Source organism: Delphinapterus leucas, chromosome 7 (assembly GCF_059928025.1).
Source record: "Delphinapterus leucas isolate spDelLeu-1000000601 "Yukka" chromosome 7, BTC_Dleu_Yukka2, whole genome shotgun sequence".
Taxonomy (NCBI): domain Eukaryota; kingdom Metazoa; phylum Chordata; class Mammalia; order Artiodactyla; family Monodontidae; genus Delphinapterus; species Delphinapterus leucas.
Genome location: NC_143135.1, coordinates 64,582,117 through 64,594,151, shown reverse-complemented (window position 1 = coordinate 64,594,151; position 12,035 = coordinate 64,582,117). Strand labels below are relative to the sequence as shown.

The 12,035-nt window shown below is 39.9% G+C and overlaps 1 long non-coding RNA gene across 4 annotated transcripts in view; it reads right to left on the bottom strand.

Annotated features, from left to right (window-relative positions):
• LOC149748756 (uncharacterized) overlaps window positions 1-12,035 on the bottom strand; it is a 60,097-nt gene that overhangs the window by 26,872 nt on the left and 21,190 nt on the right. The gene's annotated exons all lie outside the window — the stretch shown is intronic.

Genomic DNA, 12,035 nt, shown 5'->3' with positions numbered 1-12,035 from the left:
AATTATTTATGCTTTCCTTAGCATTAGCACTTTTACGTTATTTTTGAAGGTAATTATCCTACCTGTGACTGATGTATTATTATAAAACAAGTGTGGGCTTGGTTGTCTACAAATGTGCCCATAAATAAGTATGTCCTGTTGCCAAAATTAGGATCACTCATGTTCTTTTTTCCTAGAAAATTTATTTTAACCAGGATTCCCTGCCTCTGTAAATTAACCATCCTCTAACCCATATGCTCATATCATTTAATGCTTTGGGACCTCCAAATGGGGTGTTTGTTATGAGACAAGGACATAGCCTGTCTCCCCTACAGTAAAAGCCAATAGAAGAGAAAGAGATACATCACATGATATCGCTTACATGCGGAATCTAAAAAGAAATGATACAAATGAACGTATTTACAAAACAGAAACAGACTTACAGACTTAGAGAATGAGCTTATGGTTAGCAGAGGGGGAAGGGTGGAGGGAAGGGATAGTTACGGAGTTTGGGAAAAGAAAAAAAAAAGCATTAATTCACTGTCTTCCAATTTGATAATTGAAATTCTGGCTTATTTCTATCTTGTGCCTATTGCTTCTTATCACCCTCTGTTCTTTTTCTTGGGGAAGGAAGATTAGAAGTTGATGAGGGAAGAGTCAAAGGGAACAGTGTGATAAACCTATGCTTGTAAAGCAATCTAGGACCTCAGAGGTGGGTTGGTGTGAAGTAAAGGGAAGCAAGAGTCCAATATATAAATTCCAATGAAACATGGTGATGTGATCTAGGCAGCATTGATATTTAAGGGGACATCCTAAACATTTGATGGAACATGGTGGCAGGAGCCTCCTGGGCACAAATGGGAGCAGTAACATGGTTTAAATTTTGGCAAAAGATTCCCAGTTAGTGCCTGGATGCAGCAGATAGGCATAGTGTCAGGACCCAATAAAATAGATAAGCAGGATATCTGGACCCAGGAAAATGAGCCAGAGCTCCAGGAGGGAGGTGTGAGGGAGGGGAGGGCTGGAGTATGATCTAGGAGAGTGTTCAAGGTTCTGGAGAGGAAGAAAGCCTGCAGCTTTGGGCCTGGGTTTCATTCCACATATGCTGGGTCTTAATACTAAATAGACCCACCTGCTGGTGAGGATAGGGTCAGTGGGGAAAAACATTTTGAGCAGGGAAAGAATATAATTAGATCTTTACTTTGATAATATTTTTACCTGTTGTTAAGGAAAGTTTGAGCGGAAAGAAAAACTAGAAACAAGGAGACCAATTAGAGGGCCGTGGATATCTTCAAATAATGATCTGCCTCACCTTCATCTTTGTCAGATTTCTTTTTCCAAATATCTGTACCTTACCAAATCATCTAACACTTATTATCTGTTTCTGTATTATGAGGTTGTAAACTGTGAGGTATTTGATGAATTTAGATATTTCATAGCATTACGTTTATAACAAACAATCAGAAAAATACATGGGTACTGTTCAGTGAAAAATAGAAAGTGTGGCAAATAAAGCATGGCATGAGCAGAGAAAAGGAGGTTTAAGATGTTTTATTCAGGGATACAGATATGTCAAAAGGGAAAGGTTGATTGATTCTTATAGCAACGTGTTATCAGGTGGGCAAAGATTTTGCATCACAAGTCAATTCAACTTCATTATGTTTGAAGAATATATTATTTTATATATTTTTCATTTAACTTGTTTGTGTTTTTATGTATTACTTGTAAACAATATATAGTTGGGTCATTTTATTTATTACTTTTATAAAAAAATCTTTATCAGAGTATAACTGCTTTACAATGGTGTGTTAGTTTCTGCTCTATAACAAAGGGAATCAGTTATACATATACATATATCCCCATATCTCCTCCCTCCTGTGCCTCCCTCCCACACTCCCTATCCCACCCCTCTAGGTGGTCACAAAGCACCCAGCTGATCTCCCTGTGCTATGCGGCTGCTTCCCACTAGCTATCTATTTCACATTTGGTAGTATATATCAGTCCATGCCACTCTCTCACTTCGTCCCAGCTTACCATTCCCCCTCCCCGTGTCCTCAGGTCCATTCTCTACACCTGCGTCTTTATTCCTGTCCTGCCCCTAGGTTCTTCATACTTTAATTCACTCTGCATGACAGACTCCAAGTCCATCCACCTCACCACAAAGAACTCAATTTTGTATATTTTTATGGCTGAGTAATGTTCCACTGTATATATGTGCCACATCTGCTTTAACCATACATCTGTCAATGGGCATTCAGGTTGCTTCCATGTCCTGGCTATTGTAAAGAGAGCTGCAATGAACATTGTGGTACATGACTTTTTGAATTATGGTTTTCTCAGGGTATATGCCCAGTAGTGGGATTGCTGGGTCATATAGTAGTTCTAGTCTTAGATTTTAAGGAACCTCCATACTGTTCTCCATAGTGCCTGTATCAATTTACATTCCCACCATCAGTGCAAGAGGGTTCCCTTTTCTCCACACCCTCTCCAGCATTTGTTGTTTATAGATTTTCTGATGATGCCCATTCTAACTGGTGTGAGGTGATACCTCAATGTAGTTTTATTTGCATTTCTCTAATAATTAGTGATGTTGAGCAGCTTTTCACGTGCTTCTTGGCCATCTGTATGTCCTCTTTGGAAAAGTGTCTATTCAGGTCTCCTGCCTATTTTTGGATTGGGTTGTTTGTTTTTTTGATATTGAGCTGCATGAGCTGCTTGTATATTTTGGAGATTGATCCTTTGTTGGTTGCTTCATTTGCAAATATTTTCTCCCATTCTGAGGGTTGTCTTTTCATCTTGTTTATGGTTTCCTTTGCAGTGCAAAAGCTTTTAAGTTTCATTAGACCCATTTGTTTATTTTTGTTTTTATTTCCATTTCTCTAGGAGGTGGGTCAAAAAGGATCTTGCTGTGATTTATGTCATAGAGTGTTCTGCCTATCATTTCCTCTAAGAGTTTTATAGTGTCTGGCCTTATATTTAGGTCTTTAATCCATTTTGAGTTTACTTTTGTGCATGGTGTTAGGGAGTGTTCTAATTTCATTCTTTTACATGTAGCTGTCCAGTTTTCCCAGCACCACTTATTGAAGAGGCTGTCTTTTCTCCATTGTATATTCTTGCCTCCTTTATCAAAAATAAGGTGACCATATGTGTGTGGGTTTATCTCTGGGCTTTCTATCCTGTTCCACTGATCCATATTTCTGTTTTTTGCCAGTACCATACTGTCTTGATTACTGTAGCTTTGTAGTATAGTGTGAAGTCAGGGAGCCTGATTCCTCCAGCTCCGTTTTTCTTTCTCAAGATTGCTTTGGCTACTCGGGGTCTTTTGTGTTTCCACACAAATTGAGAAATTTTTTGCTCTAGGCCTCTGAAAAATGCCATTGGTAGTTAGATAGGGAATTGCATTGAATCTGTAGATAGCTTTGGGTAGTATAGTTATTTTCACAATGTTGATCTTTCCAATCCAAGAACATTGTATATCTCTCCATCTGTTTATATCTTCTTTAATTTCTTTCATCAGTGTCTTATAGTTTTGTGCATACAGGTCTTTTGTCTCCCTAGGTACGTTTATTCCTAGGTATTTTATTCTTTTTGTTGCAATGGTAAATGGGAGTGTTTTCTTAATTTCTCTTTCAGATTTTTCATCATTAGTGGATAGGAATGCCAGAGATTTCTGTGCATTAATTTTGTATCCTGCTACTTTACCAAATTCATTGATTAGCTCTAGTAGTTTTCTGGTATCATCTTTTGGATTCTCTATGTATTCTATCATGTCATCGGTAAAAACAGTGACAGCTTTACTTCTTCTTTCCAAATTTGTATTCCTTTTATTTCTTTTTCTTCTCTGTTTGCTGTGGCTAAAACTTCCAAAATTATGTTGAATAATAGTGGTGAGAGTGGGCAACCTTGTCTTGTTCCTGATCTTAGAGGAAATGGTTTCAGTTTTACGCCATTGAGAATGATGTTGGCTGTGGGTTTGTCATATATGGCCTTTATTATGTTGAGGTAAGTTCCCTCTATGACTACTTTCTGGAGGGTTTTTATCATAAATGGGTGTTGAATTTTGTCAAAAACTCTTTCTGCATCTAGTGAGATGATCATATGGTTTTTATCCTTCAATTTGTTATTATGGTGTATCACATTGATTGATTTGCATGTATTGAAGAATCCTTGCATTCCTGGGATAAACCCCACTTGATCATGGTGTATGATCCTTTTAATGTGCTGTTGGATTCTGTTTGCTAGTATTTTGTTGAGGATTTTTGCATCTATGTTCATCAGTGATACTGGCCTGTAGTTTTCTTTCTTTGTGACATCTTTGTCTGGTTTTGGTATCAGGGTGATGGTGGCCTGGTAGAATGAGATGGCGAGTGTTCCTCCCTCTGCTATATTTTGGAAGAGTTTGAGAAGAATAGGTGTTAGCTCTTCTCTAAATGTTTGATAGAATTCGCCTGTGAAGCCATCTGATCCTGGACTTTTGTTTGTTGGAAGATTTTTTTTTTTTTTTTTGGCGGTACGTGGGCCTGTCACTGTTGTGGCCTCTCCTGTTGCGGAGCACAGGCTCAGGACGCGCAGGCTCAACAGCCATGGCTCACAGGCCTAGCAGCTCCATGGCATGTGGGATCTTCCCGGACCGGGGCACAAACCCGTGGTCCCCTGCATCGGCAAGCGGACTCTCAACCACTGTGCCACCAGGGAAGACCTGTTGGAAGATTTTTAATCACAGTCTCAATTTCAGTGCTTCTGATTCGTCTGTTTATATTTTCTATTTCTTCCTGGTTCAGTCTCGGAGGGTTGTGCTTTTCTAAGAATTTGTCCATTTCTTCCAGGTTGCCCATTTTATTGGCATATAGTTGCTTGTAGTAATCTGTCACGATCTTTTGTATTTCTGCAGTGTCAGTTGTTACTTTTCATTTCTAATTCTATTGATTTGAGTCTTCACCCTTTTTTTCTTGATGAGTATGGCTAATGGTTTATCAATTTTGTTTATCTTCCCAAAGAACCAGCTTTTAGTTTTATTGATCTTTGCTATTGTTTCCTTCATTTCTTTTTCATTTATTTCTGATCTGCTATTTATGATTTCTTTCCTTCTGCTGACTTAGGGGTTGTTTTGTTCTTCGTTCTCTAATAGCCCTAGGTGTAAGGTTAGGTTGTTTATTTGAGATGGTTCTTGTTTCTTGAGGTAGGATTGTATTGCTATACACCTCCCTCTTAGAACTGCTTTTGCTGCATCCCATAGGTTTTGGATCATCGTGTTTTCATTGTCATTTGTTTCTAGGTATTTTTTGATTACCTCTTTGATTTCTTCAGTGATCTCTTGGGTATTAAGTAGTGTAGCATTTAGCATCCATGTATTTGTATTTTTTACTGATTTTTTCCTGGAATTGATATCTAGTCTCATAGTGGTGTGGTTGGAAAAGATACTTGATACGATTTCAATTTTCTTAAATTTCCCAAGGCTTGATATGTGACCCAAGATATGATGTATCCTGCAGAATGTTCCATGAGCACTTGAGAGGAAAGTGTATTCTGTTCTTTTTGGATGAAATGTCCTATAAATATCAATTAAGTCCATCTTGTTTAATGTATCATTTAAAGCTTCTGTTTCCTTACTTATTTTCATTTTGGAGGATCTGTCTATTGGTGGAAGTGGGGTGTTAAAGTCCCCACTGTGATTGTGTTACTTTCGATTTCCCCTTTTAAGGCTGCTAGCATTTGCCTTATGTATTGAGGTGCTCCTGTGTTGGGTGCATAACTATTTACAATTATTATATCTTGTTCTTGGATTGATCCCTTGATCATTATGTAGTGTCCTTCTTTGTCTCTATAATAATCTTTATTTTAAAGTCTATTTTGTCTGATGTGAGAATTGCTACTCCAGCTTTCTTTTGATTTCCATTTTGCATGGAATATCTTCTTCCATCCCCTCATATTCAGTCTGGTGTGTCCCTAGGTCTGAAGTGGGTTTCTTGTAGACAGCATATATATGAGTCCTGTTTTTGTATCCATTCAGCCAGTCTGTGTCTTTTGGTTGGAGCATTTAATCCATTTACATTTAAGGTAGTTATCGATATGTATGTTCCTATTACCATTTTCTTAATTGTTTTGGGTTTGTTATTGTAGGTCTTTTCCTTCTCTTGTGTTTCCTGCCTAGAGAAGTTCCTTTAGCATTTGTTGTAAAGCTGGTTTGGTGGTGCTGAATTCTCTTAGCTTTCACTTGTCTGTAAGGGTTTTAATTTCTCCATTGAATCTGAGTGAGATCCTTGCTGGGTAGAGTAATCTTCATTGTAGGTTCTTCCCTTTCATCACTTTAAATATGTCCTGCAACTCCATTCTGGCTTGCAGAGTTTCTGCTGAAAGATCAGCTCTTAACCTTATGGGGATTCCATATGTTATTTGTTGTTTTTCCCTTGATGCTTTTAATATTTTTTCTTTGTATTTAATTTTTGATAGTTTGATTAGTATGTGTCTTGGCATGTTTCTCCTTGGATTTATCCTGTATGGGACTCTCTGTGCTTCCTGGACTTGATTAACTATTTCCTTTTCCATATTAGGGAAGTTTTCAACTATAATCTCTTCAAATATTTTCTCCGACCCTTTCTTTTTCTCTTCTTCTTCTGGGACCCCTATAATTCAAATGTTGGTGTGTATAATGTTGTCCAAGAGGTCTCTGAGGATGTCCTCAATTCTCTTCATTCTTTTTTCTTTATTCTGCTGTGCAGTAGTTATCTCCACTATTTTATCTTCCAGGTCACCTATCCGTTCTTCTGCCTCAGTTATTCTGCTATTGATTCCTTCTAGAGAATTTTTAATTTCATTTATTGTGTTGTTCATCATTGTTTGTTTGCTCTTTAGTTCTTCTAGGTCCTTGTTAAACGTTTCTTGTATTTTCTCCATTCTATTTCCAAGATTTTTCGATCTACTTTACTATCATTATTCTGAATTCTTTTTCAGGTAGACTGCCTATTTCCTCTTCATTTGTTAGGTCTGGTGGGTTTTTGCTTTGCTCCTTCATCTGCTATGTTTTCTCTGTCTTCTTATTTGGCTTAACTTACTGTGTTTGGGGTCTCCTTTTTGCAGGCTGCAGGTTCGTAGTTCCCGTTGTTTTGGGTGTCTGTCCCCAGTGGCTAAAGTTGGTTCTGTGGGTTGTGTAGGCTTCCTGATGGAGGGGACTAGTGCCTGTGTTCTGGTGGATGAGGCTGGATTTTGTCTTTCTGGTGGGCAGGTCCACATCTGGTGGTGTGTGTTGGAGTGTCTATGACCTTATTATGATTTTAGGCAGCCTCTCTGCTAATGGGTGGGGGTGTGTTCCTGTCTCTCTAGTTGTTTGGCATAGGGTGTCCAGCACTGTAGCTTGCTGGTCGTTGAGTGGAGCTGGGTCTTAGCGTTGAGATGGAGATCTCTGGGAGAGCTTTTGCCATTTAATATTATGTGGAGCCAGGAGGTCTCTGTTGGACCAATGTCCTGAACTTGGCTCTCCCACCTCAGAGGCACAGGCCTGACACCCAGCCGGAGCAACAAGACCCTGTCAGCCACATGGCTCAGAAGAAAAGGGATAAAAAAAGAAAGGAAGAAACAAAAGAAGGAAAGAAAGAGAAAGAAAGAAAGAAAAGAAGGAAGGAAGGATAAAAAAATAAAGTTATTAAAATAAAAACTGAAAAATAATTATTAAAAATTATAAAAATTAAAAAGTAATTAAAAATACAAAAGAAAACAAACAGAAAAAAATGGACAGACAAAACCCTAGAACAAATGGTAAAAGCAAAACTATACAGACAAAATCACACAAAGAAGAATACATATAGACACTCACAAAAAGAGAAAAAGGAAAAAAAAATATATATCTTTGCTCTCAAAGTCCACCATCTCAATTTTGGGACGATGCGTTGTCTATCCAGGTATTCCATGGATGCAGGGTACATCAAGTTGACTGTGGGGGTTTACTCTGCTGCTCCTGAGGCTGCTGGGAGAGATTTCCCTTTTTCTTCTTTGTTCACACAGCTCCTAGGGTTCAGCTTTGGATTTGGCCCCACCTCTGCGTGTAGGTCTCCTGAGGGCGTCTGTTCTTCACTCAGACAGGACGGGGTTAAAGGAGCCGCTGATTAGGGGGCTCTGGCTCACTCAGGCCAGGGGGAGGGAGGGGTATGGAACGCAGGGCGAGCCTGCGTTGGTAGAGGCCAGCGTGATGTTGCAACAGCGTGAGGTGCACCATGTGTTGTCCTGGAGAAGTTGTCCCTGGATCACGGGCCCCTGGCAGTGGCGGGCTGAACAGGCTCCCAGGAGGGGAGGTGTGGAGAGTGACCTGTGTTTGCACACAGGCTTCTTGCTGGCTGCAGTAGCAGCCTTAGCGTCTCATGCCCGTCTCTGGGGTCGGTGCTGATAGCCACGGCTCGCGCCCATCTCTCGAGCTCGTTTCGGCAGTGCTCTGAATCCCCTCTCCTCGTGCACCCTAAAACAATGGTTTCTTGCCTCTTAGGCAGTTCCAGTCTCTTTCCTGGACTCCCTCCCAGCTAGCTGTGGCGCACTAGCCCCCCTCAGGCTGTGTTCATGCAGCCAACCGCGGTCCTCTCCCTGGGATGTGACCTCCAAAGCCCGTGCCTCAGCTCCCAGCCCCCATCCGCCCCGGCCGGCGGGTGTGCAGGCATCCCTCTCAGGCTGGTGAGTGCTGGTCATTACCAATCCTCTATGCGTGAATCTCTCTGCTTTGCCCTCTGCACCCCTGTTGCTGCTCTCTCCTCCGTAGCTCCGAAGCTTCCCCCCCGCCACCCGCCACTCCTGTCTCCACTATTGAAGGAGCTTCCTAGTGTGTGGAAACTTTTCCTCCCTCCCAGAGGTGCAGGTCCCATCCCTATTCTTTTGTCTCTCTTTTTTCTTTTGCCCTACCCAGGTATGTGGGGAGTTTCTTGCCTTTTGGGAAGTCTGAGGTCTTCTGTCAGCATTCAGTAAGTGTCCTGTAGGAGTGGTTCCACATGTAGATGTATTTTTGATGTATTTCTGGGGAGGAAGGTGATCTCCATGTCTCACTCCTCCGCCATCTTGAAGGTCTCTCTCAGTTGGGTCATTTTAAAATCCAGCCTGACAGTCCTTGCATTTTTGTTAGTGTGTTGAATCCATTTACACGTAATATAGTTATTGAAATGGTTGGATTTAAGTCTCCCAAGTCTACTATCTTGTTGTTTAGTTTCTGTTTGTCCCATCTGCTGTATATCCCCCTGTTCCTTCTTAGCTGCCTCCTTTGGGTGATCTAGGTTTTATTATTGTTTTAGTTATATTATAAGCACTACAGTCTTCAAATTCCACAGGAGTAGAGTAATGTTCCCTCATAATTACTATAAAGCCTGGCGTGCTGGACAGTTTCTGGCTCTTCTCCTGTAAACTTAGGTATACCCTATGTACCTATCTCTTAGGAGGGGTGAACTCTTGCAGAATTCTTGCAGTCCTTCCTCCAGTGATAGAATGTCACCTCCCAGATCTCAGTGCCTGGGATGCAGAAGCCTTCCCTCAATTGTCTTTCTTAACCCTCAGACCTATGTAGCCATACACACTTGCACCACAGAGAGTCTCTTTTATATCCTCTTCTCTGTCCCCAGTGTTTCTTGTGAGCTCTCAGTGAAGACCTGAGAGAAAGAGCCGGTGGGTGGATGTAGAGATCTTTGTGCCTCTGCATTTAAAAAATAATTAAAATTCCATCTACTTTCTTCTTACCCCTACCTATGGCAGCTTCCTCTCCCTCTCACTGCCCTGCCAAAGGCAACTGCTTTCTCTTATCAGAGAGGCTTGTCACCTTTTGCATTTCAGTTAAAGGCTAACTTGTCCCCTCAGTTCTCTAATAGACTAAAAAACTTTTAGGGTTTTGTATGTTATCCAGCTAGGTTTCATTATTAGAGTGGAAGCAACATTCTCCCCAACTTTCTACAGCCTAAGAAAATGTAGAACTCAGATGATACATTTTCCATACTTAACACAATGGTTGGCACATAATTGGTGCTCAAAAATATTTGTTGGTTGAATAATATGAATAGTTTCATCTACTAATTATATGTCTTCAAATTATTGTTTAATTTCACCTGTGCTTAAATCCAAATATTGTTTTGGAGAGAAACAGTGAAAGAAACTAAAAAATCACTCTGTCATATCATGTCCTTGAATATGAAGGGGAAACAGAATTCTTTTGTTGTGCCGGCTATTAGTAAATAAGGGCAAAGAAGGAGAACCTTCTACATGGCAGGTCTTTATGACAATCAAAGATACTCTGGGATGATTTGTTCCAAATATGACTATGACATCTAATAAAGAGCAAAAATGCTAGTATCTCCATAGTTCCTTTGTCGTGGGTAATACATCTCTCCACCTTGCCTCATGTACACACACATAAAGTGCCTTAGTCATGCTTTATTTCTGGGTCTTGGTAGTGAATCCGTGGGGAATAATCGCTATCTAACCTCATGTTGAGCTCTGATAACTACACAGACATTCCAAAGTATGAAGGTTTGGGATATATTTAGAGGTCATCTAGAGGTTATGTAATATTCCACATAATAACATCTGGAAGTGTAGTCAGGGGAAGTGATCAGATCACAGCCCTACCTCTGAAAAATAGGCTGGTTGCCAAGAGGGAGAAGATAGACTTCTTTTGTCTTGTGACCAGAACAACAATGCCTTCATGTCCTATAAAAGCAAAGACAGCCTGAAATATTATGAAATACACCTGGGTTACTAGAAATAAAAAGGCTATTATTCCTTATTGTTCTGAATCTACTACTTAATAGAGGTAGATCCTGAGCAGACTTACACAGTATATCAAAGGAAAATCACTAAAGTATGCATGTATGTGTTTAGATATATGCACATGTGTATATGTACATGTATGTATATACACATGTGTGTGTGTGTGAGAAAGAGAGAGAAGAGAAATTGAGAAGTAAAGGCCAATTGCCAAGAGAAATTTGAAGTTTTTATCATCCACTTACAAACGGAAGCCGGGGCTGTGCCTGATAGGAAGATGAAATATTTTGAGTTGATGAGGCTTTCCTCCAGTTACCATTGTTAGGGTGTTAGAATTTGCAGCACGTGGATCCTTCCTTTGCATGCCTGTGCTTTGGAGATATTTACATCAGTCCTCATGCATCCTGCTGGAGCTCCCTCGCAATCTGATCCTGGAAATGCCGGATACCTGACTGATCTTTTCGTGAGTCTGAAGCTGTTTTATCTCAAGGCTTGACATGCCGTCTGTAACTCAAAACTTCTTAGTCCTGCCATTTGAAAAATCGACGTGTAGGCTGACATTGGTCTGAACTCTTTAAAATCATCAAATGGTTTCAGGGCTGTTATATATTCATCTGGGTTATTTTGAGCCTCATCTATTTCTATTATTTATTTATTTTGCACAGTAAAGTTTATTCTTTACTAGCAATACGAAGAGCTAAACTTTGTCTCATGAAGTATTTATTTTACCGAGTGACCCTTATAAAAACCAAATCCGTCTCAAATTGTTTCTAAAATTGCGTTGGTTAAAACCATCACAAGATGACCACTGTCTTTGGGTTAAAATTCAAGCTGAGGGTTAGCGTAATAGAGGTTAAGAGCCCAAACCCTCACGTCAGACTAGCTTCTACATACTTACTCACCTGTCTGTATTTCAGTTTCCTCATCTGGAAAATGAGGATAACAATAGCATCCACCTCATACATTTGTCAAGAGTATTAAAGAAGCTAATTTACCTAAACCTGTTCAAAAAGTGCCTGGCACACAAGAAGTGTTTAATGAATGGTAACTAATTTTAACATTGACACAGAACAAAATGTGGTTGGCTCCTTACTTGACTTTTACTTTAGTATGTGTCAGGGACTGTTCTGGATTTCCCCATACATAATTTTGTCCAATATTCATAACAATCCTATGGAGAGATATTACCCTGATTTTCAGACAGTAAAAAGTAGGTACTTCATAAACATCATCATTATCATCATAACCCTACTCTTCTTAATCGTGTATTATTCCAATTCTATATAGCAAGTAATCCCTTCACATGAACTTGATAATGTAAACACAGGACATCA